Here is a 12,986-nt window from a genome sequence, read left to right as displayed (position 1 = left end):
ACGGTGGCTCTCGGGGGCCCCCCAAGCGAGGCACCGAAAGCGCGTGGCCCTAGGACGACGCGCTTTTTTTCCCGCGGTCCGATGGGCTCCTGCTTCGGGGGCCTGAGCGAGGGGCCCCCGAGATGCCAGAATCTCAAATCTCGGGTTCCTACCACCCATCGTCTCAGAACTGGGGACGTCCCGCTTCCCATTTAAACGCGTAGAGGTTTGGTGGACGCGCGCTCCCTTTTTTGACCTTTTGACCCCTAAAGAAGGTCGTACGTTCGCGAGACTTTGGCGACCGGTCGAGGGGGTCCCCTCGAGCCAACGGTTTCGATTTCAGCTCGATCGGCCCTTTCGGAAGCGTGTCCACGAACCCGCTAGGCCGAACCCATTCAAATAAATTGCAGGTGGGATTTTTTCAGAAACGTCCCAGGAGCACGAAACTCGGCACGGTGGCTCCCGGGGCCTCCCCGAGCGTGCCCCCGAAAGCGCGGGGCCCTAGGATGACGCACTTTTTTTCCCGTGGTGCTATGGGCTCGTGCTTCGGGGGCCTGAGCGTGGGGTCCCCGAGATGCTCAAATCTCAAATCCTGGGTCCCTATGACCTTTCGTCTTGGAACTACAAAAATAGCTGCAAATGGACAAATAGTGGGTTCGTGGGACCAGGGGGGCGGGGCTCGTGGCCGGGGAGGAGGTTCCGTGGGGTTCCGCGGGCGTTCCGTAACAGTAATGGGCAAATGGACAAATAGTGGGTTCGTGGGACCTGGGGGGCGGGGCTCGTGGCCGGGGAGGGGGTCCCGGGGGGTTCCGGGGACGTTCCGTAACAATAATGGGCAAATGGACAAATAGTGGGTTCGTGGGACCTTGGGGGCGGGGCTAGTGGCCGGGGAGGGGGTCCCGGGGGGTTCCGGGGACGTTCCGTAACAATAATGGGCAAATGGACAAATAGTGGGTTCGCGGGACCTTGGGGGCGGGGCTAGTGGCCGGGGAGGGGGTCCCGGGGGGTTCCGGGGACGTTCCGTAACAATAATGGGCAAATGGACAAATAGTGGGTTCGTGGGACCTTGGGGGCGGGGCTCGTGGCCGGGGAGGGGGTCCCGGGGGGTTCCGGGGACGTTCCGTAACAATAATGGGCAAATGGACAAATAGTGGGTTCGTGGGACGGGGGTCCCCCCATCAAACCGGTAGGGCTGTGGACAAATAGAGGGTCGCTGGGACGAAGACCCCCACCGGAGTCATTCACTCAAATGAGAAATGGACAAATAGTAGGTTCGTGGGACCTCGGGGGCGGGGCTCGTGGCCGGGGAGGGGGTCCCGGGGGGTTCCGGGGACGTTCCGTAAAAATAATGGGCAAATTGACAAATAGTGGGTTCGTGGGACCTTGGGGGCGGGGCTAGTGGCCGGGGAGGGGGTCCCGGGGGGTTCCGCGGCCGTTCCGTAACAATAATGGGCAAATGGACAAATAGTGGGTTCGTGGGACGGGGGTCCCCCCATCAAACCGGTAGGGCTGTGGACAAATAGAGGGTCGCTGGGACGAAGACCCCCACCGCAGTCATTCACTCAAATGAGAAATGGACAAATAGTAGGTTCGTGGGAGCAAATTCCCCACTTTGCCTTGCAAAGCAATGGAAAATGGACGAATAATAGGTTCAAGGACAGTGGGGGGGGAGGGCTGGGGCAGTGGGGGGTAGGCCAGTGGGGGCTCATCGCCCCCTAGAGGCGTCCGCAGCCCTATTGGTCCCGACTACCCCAACGGAAAAAAAAGTAAGTCGAAACGTCCCGTTGGCCAGTTAAATAATCTGCAAACGGGATCCAAATCCACACTACGGTCCCACCGAACCACTATTTGCCCAATGGCAATTTAAATGAATGGGGAAATTTCCACGAACCCATATAATGTACTACCTCCAGGTCAGCTGTCAAAGAGGCGCTCGTGGTTCCATGGTGTAACGGTTAGCACTCTGGACTTTGAATCCAGCGATCCGAGTTCAAATCTCGGTGGAACCTACGTGCCTTCTTGCGGCAGATAAAAACAAAAAAGGCTCAACTTTATTTTTGTTGCTGGTGAGCCGTAAGCGACTTCTTCTTTGCTTTCCTCTGAGCAGCGGCCTCTCTCGTCAAGGTTCCATGGTGTAATGGTTAGCACTCTGGACTCTGAATCCAGCGATCCGAGTTAAAATCTCGGTGGGACCTGCTTTTGCCACGAATGTGCGCAGGGCCCGTTCTGAGAAATCCTTTTGACAGCAGTGGGCCCCAAAGGCTCACGCAACTGCGAGGGTACGTTTCGCACCGCAAAAAGCGCAGTCTGTCTCCTTGGGGACGTGCTCGTAAAAGGTCAGGAGCCCTTTGGAGAATGCGGGCATCGATCCCGCTACCTCTCGCATGCTAAGCGAGCGCTCTACCATTTGAGCTAATTCCCCTGGCCGCAGAAGGCAGAATCTTCTCCCTGTTAGGTCCACCACCATTATTGAATCCATTCAAAGGCCCACTTTCATTCCTTTGCCTTTGACCTTGTCTCGAGGTGTGTCATTTCTTCCATTGCAGTTAATTTTTTCTTTCTTTTGTTGTTGCTATTTGTCTTCTTTGCTTTTGGTTATTATGATCGCCGCCAACTTGTTTGTTTTTAGACTCATTTCTTCTAATGCTTGCTTGTTTCATTCAGTGTTTTTAATGTTGTTTTTTGGGCTTTCTTGTTGTTGTTGCTTTATTACAAACGATCCACTTGGCTTTCACAAGATTGTGATCCTGTATCAGAAGTGACTGTTGCGGTCAAGTAAGTCTGCACCCCTGAGGACCGTAACAGGGTGAGTAGAGCAGGGCAGAAACAAGTTTCTCAGAAATCGAGGTGCTTTTTGCCACAAGCGCAGACTTCCGGATGCTCCCTGCATTCAAAGCCACGTGAAGAGCGTCGCTCGAGGGCAGGCGGCGGTGCGCCAGCTGCGTGAGTGTGGCTCGTTGGTCTAGGGGTATGATTCTCGCTTTTGTTGCGAGAGGTCCCGGGTTCAAATCCCGGACGAGCCCGTGGTCAGGCTTGGTCCTGAAGCTTTTCTGCCTGCTAAGGGGCCCACGAGCAGTCAGCAAATTTTGGGGAAATTGGGCAGACGTCTGGCCGGAGCCAGGCCGGTTAGCTCAGTTGGTTAGAGCGTGGTGCTAATAACGCCAAGGTCGCGGGTTCGATCCCCGTACGGGCCAACGTCTTTTGTTCTCTGTTAGCTCGTCTCTGCTCTTCTCTCAAAGCGACGGGTGGTGTCACGTAAACCCCTGCAGACCAAACCCTAGGGGGATGTGGCCGAAATAGCTCAGTTGGGAGAGCGTTAGACTGAAGATCTAAAGGTCCCTGGTTCAATCCCGGGTTTCGGCAGATGCAGCTTTCTTTTGTCTTTTGGTCGAGGGTGGCCAGTGACCAAAACTCACTGGGATACAACCCCTCGCTCTGACTGGTTCCCCCTAGCCGCAACACTATCTACCTCCAGGTCAGCTGTCAAAGAGGCGCTCGTGGTTCCATGGTGTAACGGTTAGCACTCTGGACTTTGAATCCAGCGATCCGAGTTCAAATCTCGGTGGAACCTACGTGCCTTCTTGCGGCAGATAAAAACAAAAAAGGCTCAACTTTATTTTTGTTGCTGGTGAGCCGTAAGCGACTTCTTCTTTGCTTTCCTCTGAGCAGCGGCCTCTCTCGTCAAGGTTCCATGGTGTAATGATTAGCACTCTGGACTCTGAATCCAGCGATCAGAGTTCAAATCTCGGTGGGACCTGCTTTTGCCACGAATGTGCGCAGGGCCCGTTCTGAGAAATCCTTTTGACAGCAGTGGGCCCCAAAGGCTCACGCAACTGCGAGGGTACGTTTCGCACCGCAAAAAGCGCAGTCTGTCTCCTTGGGGACGTGCTCGTAAAAGGTCAGGAGCCCTTTGGAGAATGCGGGCATCGATCCCGCTACCTCTCGCATGCTAAGCGAGCGCTCTACCATTTGAGCTAATTCCCCTGGCCGCAGAAGGCAGAATCTTCTCCCTGTTAGGTCCACCACCATTATTGAATCCATTCAAAGGCCCACTTTCATTCCTTTGCCTTTGACCTTGTCTCGAGGTGTGTCATTTCTTCCATTGCAGTTAATTTTTTCTTTCTTTTGTTGTTGCTATTTGTCTTCTTTGCTTTTGGTTATTATGATCGCCGCCAACTTGTTTGTTTTTAGACTCATTTCTTCTAATGCTTGCTTGTTTCATTCAGTGTTTTTAATGTTGTTTTTTGGGCTTTCTTGTTGTTGTTGCTTTATTACAAACGATCCACTTGGCTTTCACAAGATTGTGATCCTGTATCAGAAGTGACTGTTGCGGTCAAGTAAGTCTGCACCCCTGAGGACGGTAACAGGGTGAGTAGAGCAGGGCAGAAACACGTTTCTCAGAAATCGAGGTGCTTTTTGCCACAAGCGCAGACTTCCGGATGCTCCCTGCATTCAAAGCCACGTGAAGAGCGTCGCTCGAGGGCAGGCGGCGGTGCGCCAGCTGCGTGAGCGTGGCTCGTTGGTCTAGGGGTATGATTCTCGCTTTGGGTGCGAGAGGTCCCGGGTTCAAAATCCCGGACGAGCCCGTGGTCAGGCTTGGTCCTGAAGCTTTTCTGCCTGCTAAGGGGCCCACGAGCAGTCAGTAAATTTTGGGGAAATTGGGCAGACGTCTGGCCGGAGCAGGGCCGGTTAGCTCAGTTGGTTAGAGCGTGGTGCTAATAACGCCAAGGTCGCGGGTTCGATCCCCGTACGGGCCAACGTCTTTTGTTCTCTGTTAGCTCGTCTCTGCTCTTCTCTCAAAGCGACGGGTGGTGTCACGTAAACCCCTGCAGACCAAACCCTAGGGGGATGTGGCCGAAATAGCTCAGTTGGGAGAGCGTTAGACTGAAGATCTAAAGGTCCCTGGTTCAATCCCGGGTTTCGGCAGATGCAGCTTTCTTTTGTCTTTTGGTCGAGGGTGGCCAGTGACCAAAACTCACTGGGATACAACCCCTCGCTCTGACTGGTTCCCCCTAGCCGCAACACTATCTACCTCCAGGTCAGCTGTCAAAGAGGCGCTCGTGGTTCCATGGTGTAACGGTTAGCACTCTGGACTTTGAATCCAGCGATCCGAGTTCAAATCTCGGTGGAACCTACGTGCCTTCTTGCGGCAGATAAAAACAAAAAAGGCTCAACTTTATTTTTGTTGCTGGTGAGCCGTAAGCGACTTCTTCTTTGCTTTCCTCTGAGCAGCGGCCTCTCTCGTCAAGGTTCCATGGTGTAATGGTTAGCACTCTGGACTCTGAATCCAGCGATCCGAGTTCAAATCTCGGTGGGACCTGCTTTTGCCACGAATGTGCGCAGGGCCCGTTCTGAGAAATCCTTTTGACAGCAGTGGGACCCAAAGGCTCACGCAACTGCGAGGGTACGTTTCGCACCGCAAAAAGCGCAGTCTGTCTCCTTGGGGACGTGCGCGTAAAAGGGCAGGAGCCCTTTGGAGAATGCGGGCATCGATCCCGCTACCTCTCGCATGCTAAGCGAGCACTCTACCATTTGAGCTAATTCCCCTGGCCACAGCAGAATCTTCTCCCTGTTAGGTCCACCACCATTATTGAATCCATTCAAAGGCCCACTTTCATTCCTTTGCCTTTGACCTTGTCTCGAGGTGTGTCATTTCTTCCATTGCAGTTAATTTTTTCTTTCTTTTGTTGTTGCTATTTGTCTTCTTTGCTTTTGGTTATTATGATCGCCGCCAACTTGTTTGTTTTTAGACTCATTTCTTCTAATGCTTGCTTGTTTCATTCAGTGTTTTTAATGTTGTTTTTTGGGCTTTCTTGTTGTTGTTGCTTTATTACAAACGATCCACTTGGCTTTCACAAGATTGTGATCCTGTATCAGAAGTGACTGTTGCGGTCAAGTAAGTCTGCACCCCTGAGGACCGTAACAGGGTGAGTAGAGCAGGGCAGAAACAAGTTTCTCAGAAATCGAGGTGCTTTTTGCCACAAGCGCAGACTTCCGGATGCTCCCTGCATTCAAAGCCACGTGAAGAGCGTCGCTCGAGGGCAGGCGGCGGTGCGCCAGCTGCGTGAGCGTGGCTCGTTGGTCTAGGGGTATGATTCTCGCTTTGGGTGCGAGAGGTCCCGGGTTCAAATCCCGGACGAGCCCGTGGTCAGGCTTGGTCCTGAAGCTTTTCTGCCTGCTAAGGGGCCCACGAGCAGTCAGCAAATTTTGGGGAAATTGGGCAGACGTCTGTCCGGAGCAAGGCCGGTTAGCTCAGTTGGTTAGAGCGTGGTGCTAATAACGCCAAGGTCGCGGGTTCGATCCCCGTACGGGCCAACGTCTTTTGTTCTCTGTTAGCTCGTCTCTGCTCTTCTCTCAAAGCGACGGGTGGTGTCACGTAAACCCCTGCAGACCAAACCCTAGGGGGATGTGGCTGAAATAGCTCATTTGGGAGAGCGTTAGACTGAAGATCTAAAGGTCCCTGGTTCAATCCCGGGTTTCGGCAGATGCAGCTTTCTTTTGTCTTTTGGTCGAGGGTGGCCAGTGACCAAAACTCACTGGGATACAACCCCTCGCTCTGACTGGTTCCCCCTAGCCGCAACACTATCTACCTCCAGGTCAGCTGTCAAAGAGGCGCTCGTGGTTCCATGGTGTAACGGTTAGCACTCTGGACTTTGAATCCAGCGATCCGAGTTCAAATCTCGGTGGAACCTACGTGCCTTCTTGCGGCAGATAAAAACAAAAAAGGCTCAACTTTATTTTTGTTGCTGGTGAGCCGTAAGCGACTTCTTCTTTGCTTTCCTCTGAGCAGCGGCCTCTCTCGTCAAGGTTCCATGGTGTAATGATTAGCACTCTGGACTCTGAATCCAGCGATCCGAGTTCAAATCTCGGTGGGACCTGCTTTTGCCACGAATGTGCGCAGGGCCTGTTCTGAGAAATCCTTTTGACAGCAGTGGGCCCCATAGGCTCACGCAACTGCGAGGGTACGTTTCGCACCGCAAAAAGCGCAGTCTGTCTCCTTGGGGACGTGCTCGTAAAAGGTCAGGAGCCCTTTGGAGAATGCGGGCATCGATCCCGCTACCTCTCGCATGCTAAGCGAGCGCTCTACCATTTGAGCTAATTCCCCTGGCCGCAGAAGGCAGAATCTTCTCCCTGTTAGGTCCACCACCATTATTGAATCCATTCAAAGGCCCACTTTCATTCCTTTGCCTTTGACCTTGTCTCGAGGTGTGTCATTTCTTCCATTGCAGTTAATTTTTTCTTTCTTTTGTTGTTGCTATTTGTCTTCTTTGCTTTTGGTTATTATGATCGCCGCCAACTTGTTTGTTTTTAGACTCATTTCTTCTAATGCTTGCTTGTTTCATTCAGTGTTTTTAATGTTGTTTTTTGGGCTTTCTTGTTGTTGTTGCTTTATTACAAACGATCCACTTGGCTTTCACAAGATTGTGATCCTGTATCAGAAGTGACTGTTGCGGTCAAGTAAGTCTGCACCCCTGAGGACCGTAACAGGGTGAGTAGAGCAGGGCAGAAACAAGTTTCTCAGAAATCGAGGTGCTTTTTGCCACAAGCGCAGACTTCCGGATGCTCCCTGCATTCAAAGCCACGTGAAGAGCGTCGCTCGAGGGCAGGCGGCGGTGCGCCAGCTGCGTGAGCGTGGCTCGTTGGTCTAGGGGTATGATTCTCGCTTTGGGTGCGAGAGGTCCCGGGTTCAAATCCCGGACGAGCCCGTGGTCAGGCTTGGTCCTGAAGCTTTTCTGCCTGCTAAGGGGCCCACGAGCAGTCAGCAAATTTTGGGGAAATTGGGCAGACGTCTGGCCGGAGCCAGGCCGGTTAGCTCAGTTGGTTAGAGCGTGGTGCTAATAACGCCAAGGTCGCGGGTTCGATCCCCGTACGGGCCAACGTCTTTTGTTCTCTGTTAGCTCGTCTCTGCTCTTCTCTCAAAGCGACGGGTGGTGTCACGTAAACCCCTGCAGACCAAACCCTACGGGGATGTGGCCGAAATAGCTCAGTTGGGAGAGCGTTAGACTGAAGATCTAAAGGTCCCTGGTTCAATCCCGGGTTTCGGCAGATGCAGCTTTCTTTTGTCTTTTGGTCGAGGGTGGCCAGTGACCAAAACTCACTGGGATACAACCCCTCGCTCTGACTGGTTCCCCCTAGCCGCAACACTATCTACCTCCAGGTCAGCTGTCAAAGAGGCGCTCGTGGTTCCATGGTGTAACGGTTAGCACTCTGGACTTTGAATCCAGCGATCCGAGTTCAAATCTCGGTGGAACCTACGTGCCTTCTTGCGGCAGATAAAAACAAAAAAGGCTCAACTTTATTTTTGTTGCTGGTGAGCCGTAAGCGACTTCTTCTTTGCTTTCCTCTGAGCAGCGGCCTCTCTCGTCAAGGTTACATGGTGTAATGGTTAGCACTCTGGACTCTGAATCCAGCGATCCGAGTTCAAATCTCGGTGGGACCTGCTTTTGCCACGAATGTGCGCAGGGCCCGTTCTGAGAAATCCTTTTGACAGCAGTGGGACCCAAAGGCTCACGCAACTGCGAGGGTACGTTTCGCACCGCAAAAAGCGCAGTCTGTCTCCTTGGGGACGTGCGCGTAAAAGGGCAGGAGCCCTTTGGAGAATGCGGGCATCGATCCCGCTACCTCTCGCATGCTAAGCGAGCACTCTACCATTTGAGCTAATTCCCCTGGCCACAGCAGAATCTTCTCCCTGTTAGGTCCACCACCATTATTGAATCCATTCAAAGGCCCACTTTCATTCCTTTGCCTTTGACCTTGTCTCGAGGTGTGTCATTTCTTCCATTGCAGTTAATTTTTTCTTTCTTTTGTTGTTGCTATTTGTCTTCTTTGCTTTTGGTTATTATGATCGCCGCCAACTTGTTTGTTTTTAGACTCATTTCTTCTAATGCTTGCTTGTTTCATTCAGTGTTTTTAATGTTGTTTTTTGGGCTTTCTTGTTGTTGTTGCTTTATTACAAACGATCCACTTGGCTTTCACAAGATTGTGATCCTGTATCAGAAGTGACTGTTGCGGTCAAGTAAGTCTGCACCCCTGAGGACCGTAACAGGGTGAGTAGAGCAGGGCAGAAACAAGTTTCTCAGAAATCGAGGTGCTTTTTGCCACAAGCGCAGACTTCCGGATGCTCCCTGCATTCAAAGCCACGTGAAGAGCGTCGCTCGAGGGCAGGCGGCGGTGCGCCAGCTGCGTGAGCGTGGCTCGTTGGTCTAGGGGTATGATTCTCGCTTTGGGTGCGAGAGGTCCCGAGTTCAAATCCCGGACGAGCCCGTGTTCAGGCTTGGTCCTGAAGCTTTTCTGCCTGCTAAGGGGCCCACGAGCAGTCAGCAAATTTTGGGGAAATTGGGCAGACGTCTGTCCGGAGCCAGGCCGGTTAGCTCAGTTGGTTAGAGCGTGGTGCTAATAACGCCAAGGTCGCGGGTTCGATCCCCGTACGGGCCAACGTCTTTTGTTCTCTGTTAGCTCGTCTCTGCTCTTCTCTCAAAGCGACGGGTGGTGTCACGTAAACCCCTGCAGACCAAACCCTAGGGGGATGTGGCCGAAATAGCTCAGTTGGGAGAGCGTTAGACTGAAGATCTAAAGGTCCCTGGTTCAATCCCGGGTTTCGGCAGATGCAGCTTTCTTTTGTCTTTTGGTCGAGGGTGGCCAGTGACCAAAACTCACTGGGATACAACCCCTCGCTCTGACTGGTTCCCCCTAGCCGCAACACTATCTACCTCCAGGTCAGCTGTCAAAGAGGCGCTCGTGGTTCCATGGTGTAACGGTTAGCACTCTGGACTTTGAATCCAGCGATCCGAGTTCAAATCTCGGTGGAACCTACGTGCCTTCTTGCGGCAGATAAAAACAAAAAAGGCTCAACTTTATTTTTGTTGCTGGTGAGCCGTAAGCGACTTCTTCTTTGCTTTCCTCTGAGCAGCGGCCTCTCTCGTCAAGGTTCCATGGTGTAATGGTTAGCACTCTGGACTCTGAATCCAGCGATCCGAGTTCAAATCTCGGTGGGACCTGCTTTTGCCACGAATGTGCGCAGGGCCCGTTCTGAGAAATCCTTTTGACAGCAGTGGGCCCCAAAGGCTCACGCAACTGCGAGGGTACGTTTCGCACCGCAAAAAGCGCAGTCTGTCTCCTTGGGGACGTGCTCGTAAAAGGTCAGGAGCCCTTTGGAGAATGCGGGCATCGATCCCGCTACCTCTCGCATGCTAAGCGAGCGCTCTACCATTTGAGCTAATTCCCCTGGCCGCAGAAGGCAGAATCTTCTCCCTGTTAGGTCCACCACCATTATTGAATCCATTCAAAGGCCCACTTTCATTCCTTTGCCTTTGACCTTGTCTCGAGGTGTGTCATTTCTTCCATTGCAGTTAATTTTTTCTTTCTTTTGTTGTTGCTATTTGTCTTCTTTGCTTTTGGTTATTATGATCGCCGCCAACTTGTTTGTTTTTAGACTCATTTCTTCTAATGCTTGCTTGTTTCATTCAGTGTTTTTAATGTTGTTTTTTGGGCTTTCTTGTTGTTGTTGCTTTATTACAAACGATCCACTTGGCTTTCACAAGATTGTGATCCTGTATCAGAAGTGACTGTTGCGGTCAAGTAAGTCTGCACCCCTGAGGACCGTAACAGGGTGAGTAGAGCAGGGCAGAAACAAGTTTCTCAGAAATCGAGGTGCTTTTTGCCACAAGCGCAGACTTCCGGATGCTCCCTGCATTCAAAGCCACGTGAAGAGCGTCGCTCGAGGGCAGGCGGCGGTGCGCCAGCTGCGTGAGCGTGGCTCGTTGGTCTAGGGGTATGATTCTCGCTTTGGGTGCGAGAGGTCCCGGGTTCAAAATCCCGGACGAGCCCGTGGTCAGGCTTGGTCCTGAAGCTTTTCTGCCTGCTAAGGGGCCCACGAGCAGTCAGTAAATTTTGGGGAAATTGGGCAGACGTCTGGCCGGAGCCAGGCCGGTTAGCTCAGTTGGTTAGAGCGTGGTGCTAATAACGCCAAGGTCGCGGGTTCGATCCCCGTATGGGCCAACGTCTTTTGTTCTCTGTTAGCTCGTCTCTGCTCTTCTCTCAAAGCGACGGGTGGTGTCACGTAAACCCCTGCAGACCAAACCCTAGGGGGATGTGGCCGAAATAGCTCAGTTGGGAGAGCGTTAGACTGAAGATCTAAAGGTCCCTGGTTCAATCCCGGGTTTCGGCAGATGCAGCTTTCTTTTGTCTTTTGGTCGAGGGTGGCCAGTGACCAAAACTCACTGGGATACAACCCCTCGCTCTGACTGGTTCCCCCTAGCCGCAACACTATCTACCTCCAGGTCAGCTGTCAAAGAGGCGCTCGTGGTTCCATGGTGTAACGGTTAGCACTCTGGACTTTGAATCCAGCGATCCGAGTTCAAATCTCGGTGGAACCTACGTGCCTTCTTGCGGCAGATAAAAACAAAAAAGGCTCAACTTTATTTTTGTTGCTGGTGAGCCGTAAGCGACTTCTTCTTTGCTTTCCTCTGAGCAGCGGCCTCTCTCGTCAAGGTTCCATGGTGTAATGGTTAGCACTCTGGACTCTGAATCCAGCGATCCGAGTTCAAATCTCGGTGGGACCTGCTTTTGCCACGAATGTGCGCAGGGCCCGTTCTGAGAAATCCTTTTGACAGCAGTGGGACCCAAAGGCTCACGCAACTGCGAGGGTACGTTTCGCACCGCAAAAAGCGCAGTCTGTCTCCTTGGGGACGTGCGCGTAAAAGGGCAGGAGCCCTTTGGAGAATGCGGGCATCGATCCCGCTACCTCTCGCATGCTAAGCGAGCACTCTACCATTTGAGCTAATTCCCCTGGCCACAGCAGAATCTTCTCCCTGTTAGGTCCACCACCATTATTGAATCCATTCAAAGGCCCACTTTCATTCCTTTGCCTTTGACCTTGTCTCGAGGTGTGTCATTTCTTCCATTGCAGTTAATTTTTTCTTTCTTTTGTTGTTGCTATTTGTCTTCTTTGCTTTTGGTTATTATGATCGCCGCCAACTTGTTTGTTTTTAGACTCATTTCTTCTAATGCTTGCTTGTTTCATTCAGTGTTTTTAATGTTGTTTTTTGGGCTTTCTTGTTGTTGTTGCTTTATTACAAACGATCCACTTGGCTTTCACAAGATTGTGATCCTGTATCAGAAGTGACTGTTGCGGTCAAGTAAGTCTGCACCCCTGAGGACCGTAACAGGGTGAGTAGAGCAGGGCAGAAACAAGTTTCTCAGAAATCGAGGTGCTTTTTGCCACAAGCGCAGACTTCCGGATGCTCCCTGCATTCAAAGCCACGTGAAGAGCGTCGCTCGAGGGCAGGCGGCGGTGCGCCAGCTGCGTGAGCGTGGCTCGTTGGTCTAGGGGTATGATTCTCGCTTTGGGTGCGAGAGGTCCCGAGTTCAAATCCCGGACGAGCCCGTGTTCAGGCTTGGTCCTGAAGCTTTTCTGCCTGCTAAGGGGCCCACGAGCAGTCAGCAAATTTTGGGGAAATTGGGCAGACGTCTGTCCGGAGCCAGGCCGGTTAGCTCAGTTGGTTAGAGCGTGGTGCTAATAACGCCAAGGTCGCGGGTTCGATCCCCGTACGGGCCAACGTCTTTTGTTCTCTGTTAGCTCGTCTCTGCTCTTCTCTCAAAGCGACGGGTGGTGTCACGTAAACCCCTGCAGACCAAACCCTAGGGGGATGTGGCCGAAATAGCTCAGTTGGGAGAGCGTTAGACTGAAGATCTAAAGGTCCCTGGTTCAATCCCGGGTTTCGGCAGATGCAGCTTTCTTTTGTCTTTTGGTCGAGGGTGGCCAGTGACCAAAACTCACTGGGATACAACCCCTCGCTCTGACTGGTTCCCCCTAGCCGCAACACTATCTACCTCCAGGTCAGCTGTCAAAGAGGCGCTCGTGGTTCCATGGTGTAACGGTTAGCACTCTGGACTTTGAATCCAGCGATCCGAGTTCAAATCTCGGTGGAACCTACGTGCCTTCTTGCGGCAGATAAAAACAAAAAAGGCTCAACTTTATTTTTGTTGCTGGTGAGCCGTAAGCGACT

At 52.4% G+C, this 12,986-nt stretch overlaps 43 non-coding genes across 43 annotated transcripts; 36 read left to right on the top strand and 7 right to left on the bottom strand.

Moving 5' to 3' along the window:
- The first annotated feature begins 1,916 nt into the window (after positions 1–1,916).
- On the top strand, positions 1,917–1,988 carry trnaq-uug (transfer RNA glutamine (anticodon UUG)). The gene has a single exon. It is a non-coding gene; the product is annotated as a tRNA-Gln (tRNA).
- A 114-nt stretch (positions 1,989–2,102) lies between these two features.
- Positions 2,103–2,174, top strand: trnaq-cug (transfer RNA glutamine (anticodon CUG)). Its single transcript has one exon. It is a non-coding gene; the product is annotated as a tRNA-Gln (tRNA).
- A 154-nt stretch (positions 2,175–2,328) lies between these two features.
- Positions 2,329–2,401, bottom strand: trnaa-agc (transfer RNA alanine (anticodon AGC)). Its single transcript has one exon. It is a non-coding gene; the product is annotated as a tRNA-Ala (tRNA).
- A 529-nt stretch (positions 2,402–2,930) lies between these two features.
- On the top strand, positions 2,931–3,002 carry trnaq-uug (transfer RNA glutamine (anticodon UUG)). The gene has a single exon. It is a non-coding gene; the product is annotated as a tRNA-Gln (tRNA).
- A 97-nt stretch (positions 3,003–3,099) lies between these two features.
- trnai-aau (transfer RNA isoleucine (anticodon AAU)) lies at positions 3,100–3,173 on the top strand. Its single transcript has one exon. It is a non-coding gene; the product is annotated as a tRNA-Ile (tRNA).
- Positions 3,174–3,269: 96 nt separating this feature from the next.
- Positions 3,270–3,342, top strand: trnaf-gaa (transfer RNA phenylalanine (anticodon GAA)). The gene has a single exon. It is a non-coding gene; the product is annotated as a tRNA-Phe (tRNA).
- Positions 3,343–3,478: 136 nt separating this feature from the next.
- Positions 3,479–3,550, top strand: trnaq-uug (transfer RNA glutamine (anticodon UUG)). The gene has a single exon. It is a non-coding gene; the product is annotated as a tRNA-Gln (tRNA).
- Positions 3,551–3,664: 114 nt separating this feature from the next.
- Positions 3,665–3,736, top strand: trnaq-cug (transfer RNA glutamine (anticodon CUG)). Its single transcript has one exon. It is a non-coding gene; the product is annotated as a tRNA-Gln (tRNA).
- Positions 3,737–3,890: 154 nt separating this feature from the next.
- Positions 3,891–3,963, bottom strand: trnaa-agc (transfer RNA alanine (anticodon AGC)). Its single transcript has one exon. It is a non-coding gene; the product is annotated as a tRNA-Ala (tRNA).
- Positions 3,964–4,492: 529 nt separating this feature from the next.
- Positions 4,493–4,565, top strand: trnap-ugg (transfer RNA proline (anticodon UGG)). Its single transcript has one exon. It is a non-coding gene; the product is annotated as a tRNA-Pro (tRNA).
- A 97-nt stretch (positions 4,566–4,662) lies between these two features.
- trnai-aau (transfer RNA isoleucine (anticodon AAU)) lies at positions 4,663–4,736 on the top strand. Its single transcript has one exon. It is a non-coding gene; the product is annotated as a tRNA-Ile (tRNA).
- Positions 4,737–4,832: 96 nt separating this feature from the next.
- Positions 4,833–4,905, top strand: trnaf-gaa (transfer RNA phenylalanine (anticodon GAA)). Its single transcript has one exon. It is a non-coding gene; the product is annotated as a tRNA-Phe (tRNA).
- Positions 4,906–5,041: 136 nt separating this feature from the next.
- On the top strand, positions 5,042–5,113 carry trnaq-uug (transfer RNA glutamine (anticodon UUG)). The gene has a single exon. It is a non-coding gene; the product is annotated as a tRNA-Gln (tRNA).
- A 114-nt stretch (positions 5,114–5,227) lies between these two features.
- trnaq-cug (transfer RNA glutamine (anticodon CUG)) lies at positions 5,228–5,299 on the top strand. The gene has a single exon. It is a non-coding gene; the product is annotated as a tRNA-Gln (tRNA).
- A 154-nt stretch (positions 5,300–5,453) lies between these two features.
- trnaa-agc (transfer RNA alanine (anticodon AGC)) lies at positions 5,454–5,526 on the bottom strand. Its single transcript has one exon. It is a non-coding gene; the product is annotated as a tRNA-Ala (tRNA).
- Positions 5,527–6,051: 525 nt separating this feature from the next.
- On the top strand, positions 6,052–6,123 carry trnap-ugg (transfer RNA proline (anticodon UGG)). Its single transcript has one exon. It is a non-coding gene; the product is annotated as a tRNA-Pro (tRNA).
- A 97-nt stretch (positions 6,124–6,220) lies between these two features.
- On the top strand, positions 6,221–6,294 carry trnai-aau (transfer RNA isoleucine (anticodon AAU)). Its single transcript has one exon. It is a non-coding gene; the product is annotated as a tRNA-Ile (tRNA).
- Positions 6,295–6,390: 96 nt separating this feature from the next.
- On the top strand, positions 6,391–6,463 carry trnaf-gaa (transfer RNA phenylalanine (anticodon GAA)). Its single transcript has one exon. It is a non-coding gene; the product is annotated as a tRNA-Phe (tRNA).
- Positions 6,464–6,599: 136 nt separating this feature from the next.
- Positions 6,600–6,671, top strand: trnaq-uug (transfer RNA glutamine (anticodon UUG)). Its single transcript has one exon. It is a non-coding gene; the product is annotated as a tRNA-Gln (tRNA).
- A 114-nt stretch (positions 6,672–6,785) lies between these two features.
- On the top strand, positions 6,786–6,857 carry trnaq-cug (transfer RNA glutamine (anticodon CUG)). Its single transcript has one exon. It is a non-coding gene; the product is annotated as a tRNA-Gln (tRNA).
- A 154-nt stretch (positions 6,858–7,011) lies between these two features.
- On the bottom strand, positions 7,012–7,084 carry trnaa-agc (transfer RNA alanine (anticodon AGC)). Its single transcript has one exon. It is a non-coding gene; the product is annotated as a tRNA-Ala (tRNA).
- Positions 7,085–7,613: 529 nt separating this feature from the next.
- trnap-ugg (transfer RNA proline (anticodon UGG)) lies at positions 7,614–7,685 on the top strand. Its single transcript has one exon. It is a non-coding gene; the product is annotated as a tRNA-Pro (tRNA).
- A 97-nt stretch (positions 7,686–7,782) lies between these two features.
- Positions 7,783–7,856, top strand: trnai-aau (transfer RNA isoleucine (anticodon AAU)). Its single transcript has one exon. It is a non-coding gene; the product is annotated as a tRNA-Ile (tRNA).
- A 96-nt stretch (positions 7,857–7,952) lies between these two features.
- trnaf-gaa (transfer RNA phenylalanine (anticodon GAA)) lies at positions 7,953–8,025 on the top strand. The gene has a single exon. It is a non-coding gene; the product is annotated as a tRNA-Phe (tRNA).
- Positions 8,026–8,161: 136 nt separating this feature from the next.
- trnaq-uug (transfer RNA glutamine (anticodon UUG)) lies at positions 8,162–8,233 on the top strand. The gene has a single exon. It is a non-coding gene; the product is annotated as a tRNA-Gln (tRNA).
- Positions 8,234–8,347: 114 nt separating this feature from the next.
- trnaq-cug (transfer RNA glutamine (anticodon CUG)) lies at positions 8,348–8,419 on the top strand. Its single transcript has one exon. It is a non-coding gene; the product is annotated as a tRNA-Gln (tRNA).
- A 154-nt stretch (positions 8,420–8,573) lies between these two features.
- Positions 8,574–8,646, bottom strand: trnaa-agc (transfer RNA alanine (anticodon AGC)). The gene has a single exon. It is a non-coding gene; the product is annotated as a tRNA-Ala (tRNA).
- A 525-nt stretch (positions 8,647–9,171) lies between these two features.
- Positions 9,172–9,243, top strand: trnap-ugg (transfer RNA proline (anticodon UGG)). Its single transcript has one exon. It is a non-coding gene; the product is annotated as a tRNA-Pro (tRNA).
- Positions 9,244–9,340: 97 nt separating this feature from the next.
- Positions 9,341–9,414, top strand: trnai-aau (transfer RNA isoleucine (anticodon AAU)). Its single transcript has one exon. It is a non-coding gene; the product is annotated as a tRNA-Ile (tRNA).
- Positions 9,415–9,510: 96 nt separating this feature from the next.
- On the top strand, positions 9,511–9,583 carry trnaf-gaa (transfer RNA phenylalanine (anticodon GAA)). Its single transcript has one exon. It is a non-coding gene; the product is annotated as a tRNA-Phe (tRNA).
- Positions 9,584–9,719: 136 nt separating this feature from the next.
- Positions 9,720–9,791, top strand: trnaq-uug (transfer RNA glutamine (anticodon UUG)). The gene has a single exon. It is a non-coding gene; the product is annotated as a tRNA-Gln (tRNA).
- Positions 9,792–9,905: 114 nt separating this feature from the next.
- trnaq-cug (transfer RNA glutamine (anticodon CUG)) lies at positions 9,906–9,977 on the top strand. The gene has a single exon. It is a non-coding gene; the product is annotated as a tRNA-Gln (tRNA).
- Positions 9,978–10,131: 154 nt separating this feature from the next.
- trnaa-agc (transfer RNA alanine (anticodon AGC)) lies at positions 10,132–10,204 on the bottom strand. The gene has a single exon. It is a non-coding gene; the product is annotated as a tRNA-Ala (tRNA).
- Positions 10,205–10,733: 529 nt separating this feature from the next.
- trnap-ugg (transfer RNA proline (anticodon UGG)) lies at positions 10,734–10,806 on the top strand. Its single transcript has one exon. It is a non-coding gene; the product is annotated as a tRNA-Pro (tRNA).
- Positions 10,807–10,903: 97 nt separating this feature from the next.
- Positions 10,904–10,977, top strand: trnai-aau (transfer RNA isoleucine (anticodon AAU)). The gene has a single exon. It is a non-coding gene; the product is annotated as a tRNA-Ile (tRNA).
- A 96-nt stretch (positions 10,978–11,073) lies between these two features.
- Positions 11,074–11,146, top strand: trnaf-gaa (transfer RNA phenylalanine (anticodon GAA)). Its single transcript has one exon. It is a non-coding gene; the product is annotated as a tRNA-Phe (tRNA).
- Positions 11,147–11,282: 136 nt separating this feature from the next.
- On the top strand, positions 11,283–11,354 carry trnaq-uug (transfer RNA glutamine (anticodon UUG)). Its single transcript has one exon. It is a non-coding gene; the product is annotated as a tRNA-Gln (tRNA).
- A 114-nt stretch (positions 11,355–11,468) lies between these two features.
- trnaq-cug (transfer RNA glutamine (anticodon CUG)) lies at positions 11,469–11,540 on the top strand. Its single transcript has one exon. It is a non-coding gene; the product is annotated as a tRNA-Gln (tRNA).
- A 154-nt stretch (positions 11,541–11,694) lies between these two features.
- trnaa-agc (transfer RNA alanine (anticodon AGC)) lies at positions 11,695–11,767 on the bottom strand. The gene has a single exon. It is a non-coding gene; the product is annotated as a tRNA-Ala (tRNA).
- Positions 11,768–12,292: 525 nt separating this feature from the next.
- On the top strand, positions 12,293–12,364 carry trnap-ugg (transfer RNA proline (anticodon UGG)). The gene has a single exon. It is a non-coding gene; the product is annotated as a tRNA-Pro (tRNA).
- Positions 12,365–12,461: 97 nt separating this feature from the next.
- On the top strand, positions 12,462–12,535 carry trnai-aau (transfer RNA isoleucine (anticodon AAU)). The gene has a single exon. It is a non-coding gene; the product is annotated as a tRNA-Ile (tRNA).
- Positions 12,536–12,631: 96 nt separating this feature from the next.
- Positions 12,632–12,704, top strand: trnaf-gaa (transfer RNA phenylalanine (anticodon GAA)). Its single transcript has one exon. It is a non-coding gene; the product is annotated as a tRNA-Phe (tRNA).
- Positions 12,705–12,840: 136 nt separating this feature from the next.
- Positions 12,841–12,912, top strand: trnaq-uug (transfer RNA glutamine (anticodon UUG)). The gene has a single exon. It is a non-coding gene; the product is annotated as a tRNA-Gln (tRNA).
- The last annotated feature ends 74 nt before the right edge of the window (positions 12,913–12,986 follow it).

This window comes from Garra rufa, unplaced genomic scaffold (genome assembly GCF_049309525.1).
Source record: "Garra rufa unplaced genomic scaffold, GarRuf1.0 hap1_unplaced_060, whole genome shotgun sequence".
Taxonomy (NCBI): domain Eukaryota; kingdom Metazoa; phylum Chordata; class Actinopteri; order Cypriniformes; family Cyprinidae; genus Garra; species Garra rufa.
Note: the sequence above shows the minus strand (reverse complement) of the source record. Positions and strands in the feature narration are given on the sequence as shown.